Source organism: Dromiciops gliroides, chromosome 5 (genome assembly GCF_019393635.1).
Source record: "Dromiciops gliroides isolate mDroGli1 chromosome 5, mDroGli1.pri, whole genome shotgun sequence".
NCBI lineage: Eukaryota > Metazoa > Chordata > Mammalia > Microbiotheria > Microbiotheriidae > Dromiciops > Dromiciops gliroides.
In genome coordinates, this window is record NC_057865.1 from 180411660 (window position 1) to 180425469 (window position 13810).

Here is a 13810-nt window from a genome sequence, read left to right on the forward strand (position 1 = left end):
AGCTTCTTGCTGAAGAAGCTCTAGCCATGGATAAGAAAGGTTTGCACATCTACAGAGATTGAGTAACCACAATGGCTTGTAGGAAGCCATAAATCTTTGCTGCATTGAACTGCATAGCTAACATACAGATTTACTTTGTACATGAGGGTTTTTAATATTGCTTATGATACCTGTTCTGGGTTGTGAGAGTACTTTAAAAGCCTAGAAAATAGACTTGCTCAGAAGAAATTATTTATACGAAGTAGTAGAGAAGGATGGATTATTATATCAGTAATAATAATTTTACACTTAGAATTTAACAAGCCAGTTCACAATAACATTTCCTTTTGATCCTTACAACACTCATGGGATTTTTTTTTTAGTGTTGCACTTCTAAGTGGAGGGATTGTTGGCAAAATAAATGACATGATAGTATCAAACAATACTTATTTACATATTTTGAACAGCAATACTTTATAGTTCAGATTGCATTGTTCCCATTTTGCATATGAATCAATGGAGAAATCAAAGAACCAAATGACCTGGTAATGCTACATGGTATTTTGATAGCAATAACTGAGTTCATGTCCCTTGACTTTGAATATTTATCCATTTTTTAAAAAATAGGAATATTTATAATAGTAATTATGTTATGACATTAATAATCTTTACTGAATTTTAGTGGTCTAGGCCCCTCCACCCCATTTCAGGTTAGGAATATTGCTGGAAATGAGCTCAAATATATGCCTTAACATTTTTTTATTGAGACTGTTCCAGAAGTCTTAGTGGCACTAATGCTTAAAATGGCACTAAGAATTCTGGGACACCTTGTACATAGTTGATTTAAAAATATTGCTTAAAAACATCAATTTTGCAATATTTGGCATTTCTTTATTTTTAATAAGTTTGATTGAAATATTTTTGTCACCAGAATTTATTCATTAATATCTCTTTCAAAATATATTTTGGGAACCTGTAAATGAAAAATAAATACCACCTGTTCTCCTGAAAGAAATATCATCATCGCCATCAAATATCTGACATCCATTGTCTTCAGGAAATCTAAATATTTTTCCTTGCTGGCTACAAAAATCCTGCAGAGGTATGAAATTAACTTGCATTTTGTGATTTGACATTTCACTAGGAAGACTGAATTAATGCTTTTCTATTACACTAGCAGCCCACAGGAAAAAAATTCCAGCAAGGACCATTTGGTCAATGACAATCCCTAACATCACAGCTTTGCCAAGGAGTGTGTGTGTGTGTTTGAAAAATATTAAAAAAAGTTTTACTCATGAATAGAAATTGTGCTCCCTCAATAGCAACCACGGATGCACTTCATAACAAATTTCTTTGTCATAAGTAAGCTATTGGTGTAGTCCAGGTAGTCACTATCATCACATTAAAAGTTTTACTGAATACCTATTAGCTATGTGTTCAGAGTAGACAGCATACCAAAAGAAATAGAAAGAATCCCTTCAGATAGAAGGGATTCTATCACCTTCTATACCTAGAAGGGTATCTATCACATACCTATTTGAAGGAATGGTGAATCATTTCCTAGAATCTACCCATTTGAGGAGTCAGAGATGGCTAGTCAGGATGCAATCCTCTGAGACAGCTTGTATTATGAAAATCTTTGCCATCAGTTAATATTGAATGTGAACACTGAATGATACTCTCTGAGGATCTTGCTAAATATACACACAATGTTATTAACATGTATCCCTCACACAACATGGACACAGTCATAGATGTAAGTGATGGTGTAGTGGAAAGGATGACTTAGAGGACCTAGATTCTGTATTAGCAAACCATTTGGGTTATCTTGGGTAGATCCCTTCTTCCGTTAAAGTTTCTTCCTTAGGGATGGAATAGTTTAGATTATGTGATCTCTGTAGTCCCTTCCAGGTCTAACATCTTCTGATATTACTCATTGTACTGTGGAAATTTATCAAATATTTATTAAAACTGGTTCGAGTTCATTAGGACTCTTCAGTAGAGAAAACCGCAAAGAGCTGTTTGGTGATCTTCCCATTATTTCTATCACTGGTCAGTGCTTGATGGGAGTTTTATTGTCAGTTTGAAACCCTCCAAATGAAAGGAGATACAAAGTATAGTGAAACTCCCCAGTTTGGAAAACAGGGCCTTGGGGGAAGTATTTAAATGCCTGTAATGAATGATTTTGTAAAGGAAGAGGATGAGAGATAACAACTATCATCTTAGTGTATAAAAAAAAGAATATATAAAGGAGGTTGGAAAGGTTCTCTTCTTAATTTAGGGGGTGGGAAAGGTTGGATCAGATGATCTCTAATGATTCTCCAGTTTGTATTAATGTAGGTGAGGTAGTGAAAGAAACAACTGAGAGAAAAGGGGATTTCAGGAAGTGGGAGGGAAGATTTGAATGAGAGATTTGGGTTGAAGGAACAAATTGAGAGCTAAGAGTGGTATATGAGATGAAAAGGCTGAAATTGGAATGAGGAATGATTTAAAGATCTTTATGTTAATAATGTGAAGTGCATGTTTGAGTGTGCTTTTGATCTTTTAGATAACAAATCAGGGACAATTTAAGGTGAACATAATATTTATAGATAGTGTTGCTTGGTTTTTGAAACTCAGAGTCTTGAATATTTGCCCTAGTTGTGTCCCTCTTGTTAAGTTTTTCATCTTGGCAAGTCATCATTTTTCTTGGTTATTTTCTTAACTCATCCCTAAAATCCATTCCCATTTTACTCTATGAGAATATTTTAGGATTAAGATACTGTGTATGAAGTACCCAGAAATCATGAGAAGATATGTTTTATGTATATTCCAGGTATTTTTCTTAAAGCAATAATAATGATTAAGGTTCAAGTTTTAAATATTTTTATCTATTTTATTGGATTGCTATACAACTGATATTCCTGTTCCTTATATTGAATCATTTAAACATTTGTTGTGAGTATACTTGAATTATCCCAATATTTTTTCTAGTAAATTAAGATAACTAAGAAAAATTTCACAGTGAAAGAAATTGAACCTTTTTTAATCAGAAATACATTTAACAGAAGAACAAATTAAGAATGAGGAATAGTTCCCATTTTAAATTTATGCTTTAACTCATTTTTTAATTCTCTTTTTGCCCAGATAATTTGTTTTGTTACCATTTGTCAAATATGTTGCCTCATCTTAATTTTTTACATTTGAGAAGTATCTTTTTAAAAGGCAGATACATCTAGAATTAGAGATGATAGTGATATTATATCAGTATGGGGGGGGAATGACTCATTTACTAAATTCGTAAAGAGAAGCTGTTAATACTTAGATGACTTAGAAGGGGTTATTTTTTAAGTTGCCCTTACTGACTCAAGTTGATCCACTATACGCAATCTTCTCTGTGTTGCTCTCTAAATGTGGAAGAAGAGAGACTAGTTGATGTTCCAGTTTGTAATTTTAAAAAGATTGAACTCCAAAGTTAATGAAGTGTTGTACAAATAATAGAAAAACAGATAATTTTATAATCTTATATACTGCTGGTGGCTTCAGAAAGGAAGTTCAGACATCTTCCTTATAGAACATTAAAAAAAAATCTTTGGGATACCAGATTTAAATTAAAGAATTTTTAAGACCACTAGGAGATTTTATACACACACACACACACACACACACACACACACACACACACACTTCCATGTGGTAAAAACTCAAAATTGTCTGATCATAAAAAAAAACAAAAACATAAAAACAAAAAACAAAACCCAACATAAATTTAGAACTTCAAGGGACATCAAAGATCATTAGGTCCAACCACTTCATTTTTAGAGATGATGAAACTGAGGCCTAAGGGAGTAATCTCAAGGTCACAATATTATCATCATAATGAAAATAGGTCACATTTATATCGTGTCAACTATTTGCCAGATACTGTGTGAAGTACTTTACATTTTTGTAATCTCATTTGATATTTACAATAACCCCAGAGGTTGTTGCTGTTATTATATTGGGAGGAAACAGGCAGACAGAGGTTAAGTGACTTGCCCAGGGTTACAGAGCTAGCTGAGTGTCAGGGATAGAATTTGAATTCAGGGCTTCCTGACCCTTGGCTCATCACTCTATGCACTATGGCACCACCTAGCTATCTAGAAAGGATTTCAGGGGGAAGGGATGGTGAATGTGAACTATCTTCAGATCTTTTGTCCCTAAACCAGGTGACATTTCCTCTAAACCATGAATTTGAAGCAAACTTCTCCTCTACAGCCTATAATACCTATCATTTTATTGTTTGAATGGCTGTGGAATTTGCAGGCTATTTGCTCTACTCATTGTTCCTTCACCAATTTCCATGTCATAGTCTTTTCCAACTTATTTTTTCTACACATTTGAGAGCCAGTTGATATGGTGCATGCTCCTTTGCGGTTGTTTGCTTTCTTTGCAAAAGAATCATGAATATATTTATATTTATAATTAATTATAAATATAATTACTAAGGACATATTTAATTATAAGTATAATGAATTATAACATAATTAATATTTTCATCAGAAGGCCCTCAGAGTTGGTAGAGAAGGGGCAAGTCTTATAGAGCTGCCAGTAGCATTGATAAAGTGATTGCTCTTTCTAGCAACTGCTTTATGTGAGGGTAATCTGATATTAGTCTAAATCCTTTCCCTCATAGCTTTCTTACCTTTAATAGCCGTGAATTTTGCATTTGATTTCTTGCAGAATACCAAAGGATGATTCTGAGGTAATCTGATTTTTTCAATCTCATAGCATGTATAATCCACAGGTTTTTGGTTTTTTGTTTGTTTTTTTTTTAGCTGGAAAGGACTTTGGAAGCCATCTAGGCCAGGACTTCTTAAATTTTTTCCACTCATGACCCCTTTTCACCAAATAAATTGTTAAGCAGCTCCAGGCATATAGGGATATAAAATAGGCATATGTAATTTTTACTGTTGCCAAATTTTTGCAACCCCCAAAGTTATGCTACCCAATATGGGGTTGTGACCCACAATTTAAGAACCTTTGATCTAGACCAACATCCTGCTTTTATGATGAAGAAATGGGGGGGGCATGGCCATGCATTTAGTGGCAGATGTAGGGTTTGAGTCAAGTTCTCATGTATCACATGGCCTCTTTTAAATTAATTTTTTAGATTAAGAAACATTTTCAATCCCTTCTACCTTCTCTACCCATTAAAAGAAAAGAAAAACAAAACCCTCTAAAAAGTATGCATAGGCAAGCAAAATAAATTCCTACATTGTCCTGTTTAAAAAAAAAGTCTCAATCTATATCCAAAGCCCTCTCTGTGAAGAGGTGGATAGCCTGTTTCCTCATGCGTCCTCTGAAATCATGGTTGGTTATTATATTATCAGAGTTCTTAAATCTTTCTAATGTGTTTATTTTACAATTTTGCTATTATTGTATAAATCGTTCTCTGTGTCCTGTTCATTTCGGTCTGCATCAGTTCATACAAGTCTTCCCAGATTTCTCAGAAACCACCCCCTTCATTATTTCAAATAGCCCAATAAAATAGTATTACAATTCAAATATCATAATTTGTTCAGCCATTCTTCAGTTGATGGACACCCCATATGTTCTACTTTTTGCCAACATAAAAGAAGCTACTATAAATGTTTTTGCATATATAGTTCCTCTTTCTTTTCCTTTGATCTCATTAGTAGGAATGGATATACAAAGTTTAGTAATTTGGGGGCATAGCTCTAAACTGCTTTATAGAATGGCTGGAAAAATTGTACACTTCCAACAATGATCTAATGTACTTGTTTCTACAAAGACCCTCTAACATTTATCATTTTCCTTTTTTTGTTTTGTTAATTTGTTAGGCATGAAATGGAACTTGATAGATGCTTCAATTTGCATTTCTATAATTAATTATTAATGATTCAGTGCATTTTTTTCATTCGGTTATTGGTAGCTTTGATTTCTTCCTTAGGAAAGTCCCTATTCATATCTCTTGACCATTTAAAAATCGGGAATGGCTCTTATTCTCATAAATTTACATGGCTTCCCTCCACATCTTGGAAATTAGATCCTTATCAGTAAGTATTACCTTAAAGATCCACCCCACCCAATTAACTGCTTCCCTTCTAATTTTAGCTACATAGGTTTAGTTTTGCAGAAGCTTCCTAACTTTGTAAAAAATGTCCATTTTATTTTCCTTTGGTCATGAACTTTTCCCCTCTTCAAAGATCTATAAGGTAATGTCTTCCTTGTTTATCTAATTTGGTTTTGATGTCATATTTTATGTGTGAATCCTGAATCCATTTAGCACTTATCATAATATGTGATGTGAAGTATTGGTCTTCCAGTCTACTTTCCAGTTTTCATCAAATGATGAGTTTTAGCCCTGCAATGAAGTCTTTGGGTTTATCCAACACAACATTGTATTTGTTTATTTCCCTGTATTGTGTACCTGATTGACTTCTCTACTTGTTAACCAGTACTAAGTCACTTTGGTGAGTATTTCTTTGTAGTGTAATTTCAGATATGGTACCTCAAAGTTCTTTTCATTGCTATTTTCCTTGACCTTTTGTAACTTGATTTTTTTTTTAGTTCCATAAACAATCCTTTTGTAATTTGATTGGCATAGCATTGGATAAGTAGACTAATTTAGATAATATTTAGATATCATTGTCATAGCAATTAATATTTCTTTACTTACTAGATTTGTTGTTATTTTTGTCAAGAATGTTATGTAATTGAATTCAATGATTCCTGTGTGGTCTTAGTAAGGTGGATTCACAAGCATTTAAATGTTTTGTAATTATTTTTTTATTTTTTATTTTTTGCGGGGCAATGGGGTTAAGTGACTTGCCCAGGGTCACACAGATAGTAAGTGTCAAGTGTCTGAGAGCAGATTTGAACTCAGGTACTCCTGAATCCAGGGTCGGTGCTTTATCCCCTGTGCCACCTAGCTGCCCCTTGTAATTATTTTTAATGGAATTTCTCTATCTTTTCCTATTGGCAATATACAGAAATGCTGATGGTTTATATAGGTTTATTTTAGTCCCTGAAACTTTCCTAAAGTTATTAATTTTCAATTAATTTTAATCGACTATCTTGGGTTCTATAAGCAGACCATATTGTCTGCAAAACATAATAATTTTGTTTCCCTTCACCAATTCTTATTCCATTGATTTCTTTTTCTTGTCATTGCTATAGCTAACATTTCTAGTACTAAATTAATTAGTATTGGTGAAAATGGGCATCGTTGCTTTATCTCTGATCTTATTGGGAAGTACTCTAACTTTTCTTCACATAATGTTTGCTCTTGGATTTACAAACTCTTTACAAAGAAGAGGATGGTGAGCAAGATAGATTGTGCTTAGCATCAGTAGTCTAGATTTGATGCAATTTTTCAGCTCCCTCATCCCTCTACTTTTTTCCATTCTCAGAGCCAAGTCACAGGCTCTTATCTTTCCTTTCTTACCTTTTAAAATATTCTTCAGGATCCACTGTTTGTAGGAGTTTGCTTTGCTTAAGACTAATCCCTCCCTGAATTCACCTTCATTTTAATTACTTCCTTGTTACCTGCTTTCTGCTTTCTCCTTTTCCTCCTGTTTCCCTATTGTGTGAAATATATTTCTGCACTTGGCAGTGTGTATGTCTATTTTTTTCCTCCTCCCTTTGGGCTTGCTACCTTCTGATTGGTTTCATAGTGTCTGACATATGCAAAGCTTCTGAATGCTGCTTAGCCCCGTGTGTAGTTTCTATCAAATGCTGGTTGATCGGATACTGTTCAGCTGGACACATAACCTTCACTGGGCCTAGCTTTCTGGATCCTGCTTCATGGTCTGTAGCTTCTGGCTCAGCCAAAATCCTTGGCTTTCTCTGTCTCAAGGAAAATTGTTGTGGTTCAGTCATTCAGTCATGTCTGATTCTTTGTGACCCCGTTTGGGGTTTCCTTGTTAAACATAATGTAGTGGTTTGCCATTTCCTTCTCCATCCTTAAGGAAAGAACAGGTGCTAATTAATCATTTAGCTTAAAATCCATAGGATTTTTCTCACAGTTCCTTTAGAAGAGGCAGAAACCATTATTTTAGCCAGCAGAAAAGACTTTTCTCTGGGAAACAAGCTTCTCAGCCTTCTTTTTTACTTGTGGAATGAACTGCTTTGTTCCGCTAATAATATTAGCCATGTTTTTTCTCTCATCTCCTCAAAAGGATATTGTTAACCTCAGACATTGGACTCTTCTTGAACACAGGATAGAGTTACTCCTAGTGATTAGTTTCCTTAGGCTCAAGCCTATAATCTTTTTGATTTAGTTTACTAGTCACTGGGATTGGGAGTGGGATCGGGGTCTCTGTGAGTTATTTGATTCTTGCTCACGGTGGGCATTCCATGTACCACTCAATTTCAATTTCTGTAGCCTTGACCATGTAAGTCCTATTTGCTGATGATGACAAAACACCTTTGTGGCTTCCCTTGTTTTCAAACCCTGATCCTTTTCTGTTTTTACATATACACGGAGAGGTGGGGTGTTTAGACAAAGCTCTACAGAGGAACAATCTCCTTGTGTTTCCTGTATAACTACACATAGCAGGTGTGGGTAGGAAAAACTTGAAGGGAAACGATGAAGCTCATCTTTGTCTGCTCATTTAAACAAATGTAGCTCCTCATCAAAGCAGTAATGTTGTGAGGCTCTAGGCATTTGAAGCAGCCAGGCTCCAAACATTTTTTGAACTGTACTTTTCTTTTGGAATGGACTTTGGGCCTAAATGATGTTCAATTCAATTCACTAAAAATTAATTAAGTACTTGAAGTATGTACTACCATTAATAGAAAGATTAATAAAACAATTTTTTACCCATATGGAAGTTATAATCCAATAGGGAGGATTAGAATGCAAATAACAGAAATAAGAGAAGTACGAATAGGATGTCAGGGACAAGTGGACAAGGGAACGATCATACTTTCAGTGATGGCAAATCCTTGACCTTTATGGGAGGATTTAACTTAGATACAATAAAAAAGAGTCAACATAAAGCCTGTTGAACAAGATGGGTGATTAGTGGAATGATATCTTTATCATAAATAAAAAAGACACAAATATTAATTAATAATAAGACTTTTTCTTGTGGTATTTGCGCACTGTTTCTGAAGGTAGATAAGTCAAATAAATCTTTGGAGCAATAATAATAACATCAGAACAAGTAAATAACCAAATAAAGTAACTATGAATTTGACAAACACATTTCAGAAAGAGGAGTAGAGGAAGAAAGGGAGGGGTGGGAGGGAGAGAGAAGAAAGGGAAGGAGAGAGAGAGATGGGGAGAGACAGAGAGTCCTTATTTTATAACCATTTCTCAAAGTTTACCTATGATACTCAGAGACTCTGTTTCTTTCTTGAGTCCAAAGGGGAGCATCAATGAAGTTATTTTTTTAACCAGTGGTTATTCATTGTGACATCAGCCTTTTTTTCTTTGAAGATTTCTATTTCTTAATCTTCTTGCAAATAATATTTATTTTTATATTACTGCTAATTTTCTTATTAATCTTCAGTTTTTCTCTAAGGTCTTGAATTTCTGCTTCGGTTCCTAGCAAACTTTTTTTTATTAAATGACAGATTTCTAAATAAATACAATTTGGCAGATTGGCTTTGTTGCATGAGATGAATTTTAAATGTGAACTTTTAGTATATTATTCTAAATAATGTTATAGAGATTTATTTTTAATTTTCCATAATATATTGGTTATGCGTTCATTCCCACAAATTTAAAATATATTTTTATTTTTTGTTTTATTGATGCATTGGGGGGGGGCTGGGCAATGAGTGTTAAGTGACTTGCCCAAGGTCACACAGCTAGTAAGTGTCAAGTGCCTGAGGTCATATTTGAACTCAGGTACTCCTGAATCCAGGGCAGGTGCTTTATCCACTGTGCCACCTAGCTGCCCGTAATGCATTTTGTTTTAAAATCAGTCATTTTTAGCTATCCTCACTCACCCTTTACCCACATAATCTTTCCCTCATAGCAAAGATAAATGACCTGGAAGTGACCATGACTGACAACATATGCAACCTTCCATATCTACATTTGCCCACTTTGCTTAAAAAAGGAGAGAATTGCATTTTTTCATCTCATATGCTGGGACAAGTTTGACTATTACTATTATATACTTCTCAGTTTTATTTTAATGTTCTTTTCATTTACATTATTATAATAATTTTGTATTATTTTTTTCTGGTTCTGCTTATTTTAGTCAATATCAGTTCAAACATCTTTCCCTGTTTCCCTGAGTTCTTTATATGTACAGATTCTTATGATGCAATAATATTCCATTACATTCATATATCACAATTTGTTTAGATATTCCCTACCCCTACTGCTGAGTATCTACTTTGTTTTTAGTTTTTATTTTTGCTACCACAAGATGCTGCTATTAACATTTGACTAAATATGAGATCTTTCTTTTGTCTTTGATTATATATCTCCATAGTTATTACTCTGGCCTTCACTCTCTGAAGGCCAGTTATATTACATTTTACCCCTCTCTCAAAGTTTTTTTGGTACCCTTAAGGCAGTTTGGGGTGTATAGTCCCTGCCATTGACTCAGGTCCCTATCAATTGGCTTCTCCAATTTGGGGGTTTCCCTGAAGCTTAATTCCATTTAATCACTTATTAGATTATTTTTACATAGAATATTTGCTTTAATGTTACAGTAAAAACAAACATACAAGCATTCGACATCTGGGGAAACATAATCACTTTATACCATCTCAGATTTAGAGAAAGAGAATGGGGTTGGTTCATAAGATCAGTTCCTACTGAGCATGGGTTCTGCCACTTTCCAAGTTAACTCTCCTCCCCCCTGGCTTGAACCCCAGCACTCTGGCTTCCCAAGACTTTCTTGCCAGGCTAGCAGTAGCATTCAGCATAGAATCCTACCTCCAATGTCACTGTGGCTTGAGATCCAGAGACTCCATCAACTGAACCTAGAACTTAAAAGGACAAAAGAAATAGAGCAAAACCCGAAACTCAGTTCTCAGAGCCACAGGGCTTAAAAGATGGGGTAGGAAATGAATCCATTCTAGTTCATAACACCTTCTCTGGGGGTTAACAGGACCTTCATCACTACACCCCCACACTTCTGGCAAAAGAGCAAGACGATGCAAGACTCAGAGTTTTAAAAATGTAGTTCAGGCTATGCAGTCAGTTAAGAGGCCATTCTACCTACATGGCAATTCCAATCTTAGACACTTAGTAGCTGTGTGAACCTAGGCAAATCACTTTTAACTTCTGTCTGCCTTGGTTTCCTCATCTGTAATGTAATATAGCACCTATCTCCCAAGGTTGTGAGGATAAAATAATATGTATAAAGCACTTAGCACAGTGCCTGGCACATGGTAGCCACTTAACAAATGCTTGTTAAAAGTTTTAAAAATACTTTTTATTGAATATCCATTTGGGATTTGCTTGTGTAGTGAGTGTATTCTCTGGTTGACTATCCCTGAGCCAGGTCAGCTGCATCTATCCATAAGAGGTTGGAGTATCTCTCTTTTTTTTTTTTTTTTTGGTGAGGCCATTGGGGTTAAGTGACTTGCCCAGGGTCACACAGCCAATAAATGTTAAGTGTCTGAGGCTGGATTTGAACTCAGGTCCTGCTGACTCCAGGTCTGGTGCTCTATCCACTGTGCCATCTAGCTGCCCCAGCTGTAATGCATTATTAAAGCAATATTATCTCAAGCAGTTTCTTTGATGATTCTCTGGGGTTTTCAAAATAAACCATTGTGTCAGCTACAACTAAGGATAATTTTGTCTCCTCTTTTTCAATGTTTATACCTTCTATTTCTCTCTCTTATCTAATTATTATCACAAGCATTTCAAAACCTGTCAAATAACAGTGGGAAGGTCACCCCTGCTCTACTCATGTAACTATTGGGAAAGTTTTTTTTTTTTAAATACTTAGCCATTACAGATGATACTGGCATTTGGTTCTAGATATATTTTTATATTTAAACATAAACCTTCATGCCTATACTTTCTAGGGATGTAGTGTAATGAATGTATCAGAAGCTTTTTCTCCATCTATTGATATGCTCATTGCTATTTTAGTTATTTTTATTGTATATGTCAAGGGATCAGTAAACTACGGCTCAGGGATCAAGTCTGGTCAGCTGACTGTTTTTGTATGCCACTGAGCTAAAAGTGGTTTTTACATTATTAAATACAAAAAAAAAATTTGCTCTTGGACTTTATAAAAACAGGCAGTGGGACAGACTTGACTGCAGTTTGGCCCTGGTTTATGCAATTAATTGTTTTCTAGTCTTGAGCCATCCTTATAACCCTGGCATGAATCTAACAGTGAATAATTTTTGCATGTATTACTATAATCTTTTTTGCTATGTCTTTATTGAAAAATTTTGCATCAATTTTAGTAATACTGCTGTAAAGATTTCTCTCTACTCTTTTTCTCTCTGGTTTAAGTATTGGGACCACATTTTCTTCACAAAAGGAATTTGATAGAATACCTTCTGTATGTATTTTAAAATTTTTGGTGGCATAAATATTAATTTCTCTAAAATTTGATAGGAGTTTCTTGTAAATCCATCCAGAATAGGATTTTTCCTATTTATGGTTCTGTCTGTTCAATATCACTTTGTGAGATTAGGTTGTTTAGATGTCTATATCTTGTTTTGTTACAGAATAACTTCATATTTTTAGTCTTTTGTAAACAAAACAAGATCCATGCAAATAATTCTGTAAAATTCCCTCAGATATACTTATGAATAATCTTGGCCCATATCATATTATTCATTTCAAGTTTTGGCTTTTCCATCTGAAAAGTTACAGTAAGATGCTGCATTCATATCAGTAGTAACCATGGCCAAGCTGGTGCTAGGAATGGCTTTGAAACTATTTTCTCTGGGACAGACTTTAGTAGGGAATAGGTCACTCAAAATTTGATTGTTGGTAAACCACTCAAATTAGTGCTGGTGGCAACTAAACTGGTGTCAAGTCTCTCTGGTACTTAGTATCCTCTTTAAATTCAGATAGTGGGAAATTATTGTCTAAAATGGTTAAACCTGCCTTCTCTAAAACTATGAACATATAAAGATTTTTTATTTTGATTTAGAAACATTGTCCTATAAATCATGGGGAATAGAGTGTCTGAGCTTTTGTCTTATCTCGGATTCCTTTTAATAGCCACAATAAAAATAAATAGAAACAAGAGAAAGGAGGAAAAGGGGAGAAAAATGATTCATTCTAGATAAATTGGGAGATATGTCATCAAGGATTATTATCTTGAAATATAGACTAGTCTGAGATAGATGGTAGATATAATTCCATGCCAAAACATAACTTTTTCAGAGGTCTGAAATTTATGTGTCTTTTTCTTGTTGTTGTTGCCTTTTAAAAAAAATTTGCTCACATTCCCTTCAACACTCAACAAGTATTTTTAAGTGGCTAATATATTTTAGGCATTGTCTTGCTTGCATAAACATATTATATAAGTCCATTGTTTATATAACAAATTTGTTAAGAATTTATTTTTCTGTTTGTTTTGTTCATGTTTACTTTAGTCTTTCGGAAAACTGTAGAACAAGTACCTGTAATCCCAGAAGAATGAACAAATTATGGGGACTTGATCATGTAGTAAGGTGTTTGTATTTGTTTTTAATTTATATTAGAAATTCATTTTAAATTTAGTTTTGCCTAGGGAAAGGAGGGGGCATAATAAATATGGTGCTAGGCTTTCTACATTGGTTCACAGTGCCTTTATAACAGTGGGTGTTCAATGAATGTTGCCTGAATGATCAAATAGCAGGCATACATGCATTTGTGTTCCTTTTCTTTTTTTTTCAATCTTAATAGTATTTTATTTTTTCCAGT

General features: G+C 34.4%; 1 protein-coding gene across 7 annotated transcripts in view; it reads left to right on the forward strand.

Annotated features, from left to right (window-relative positions):
• ABCC9 (ATP binding cassette subfamily C member 9) overlaps positions 1 to 13810 on the forward strand; it is a 196940-nt gene that overhangs the window by 866 nt on the left and 182264 nt on the right. The gene's annotated exons all lie outside the window — the stretch shown is intronic.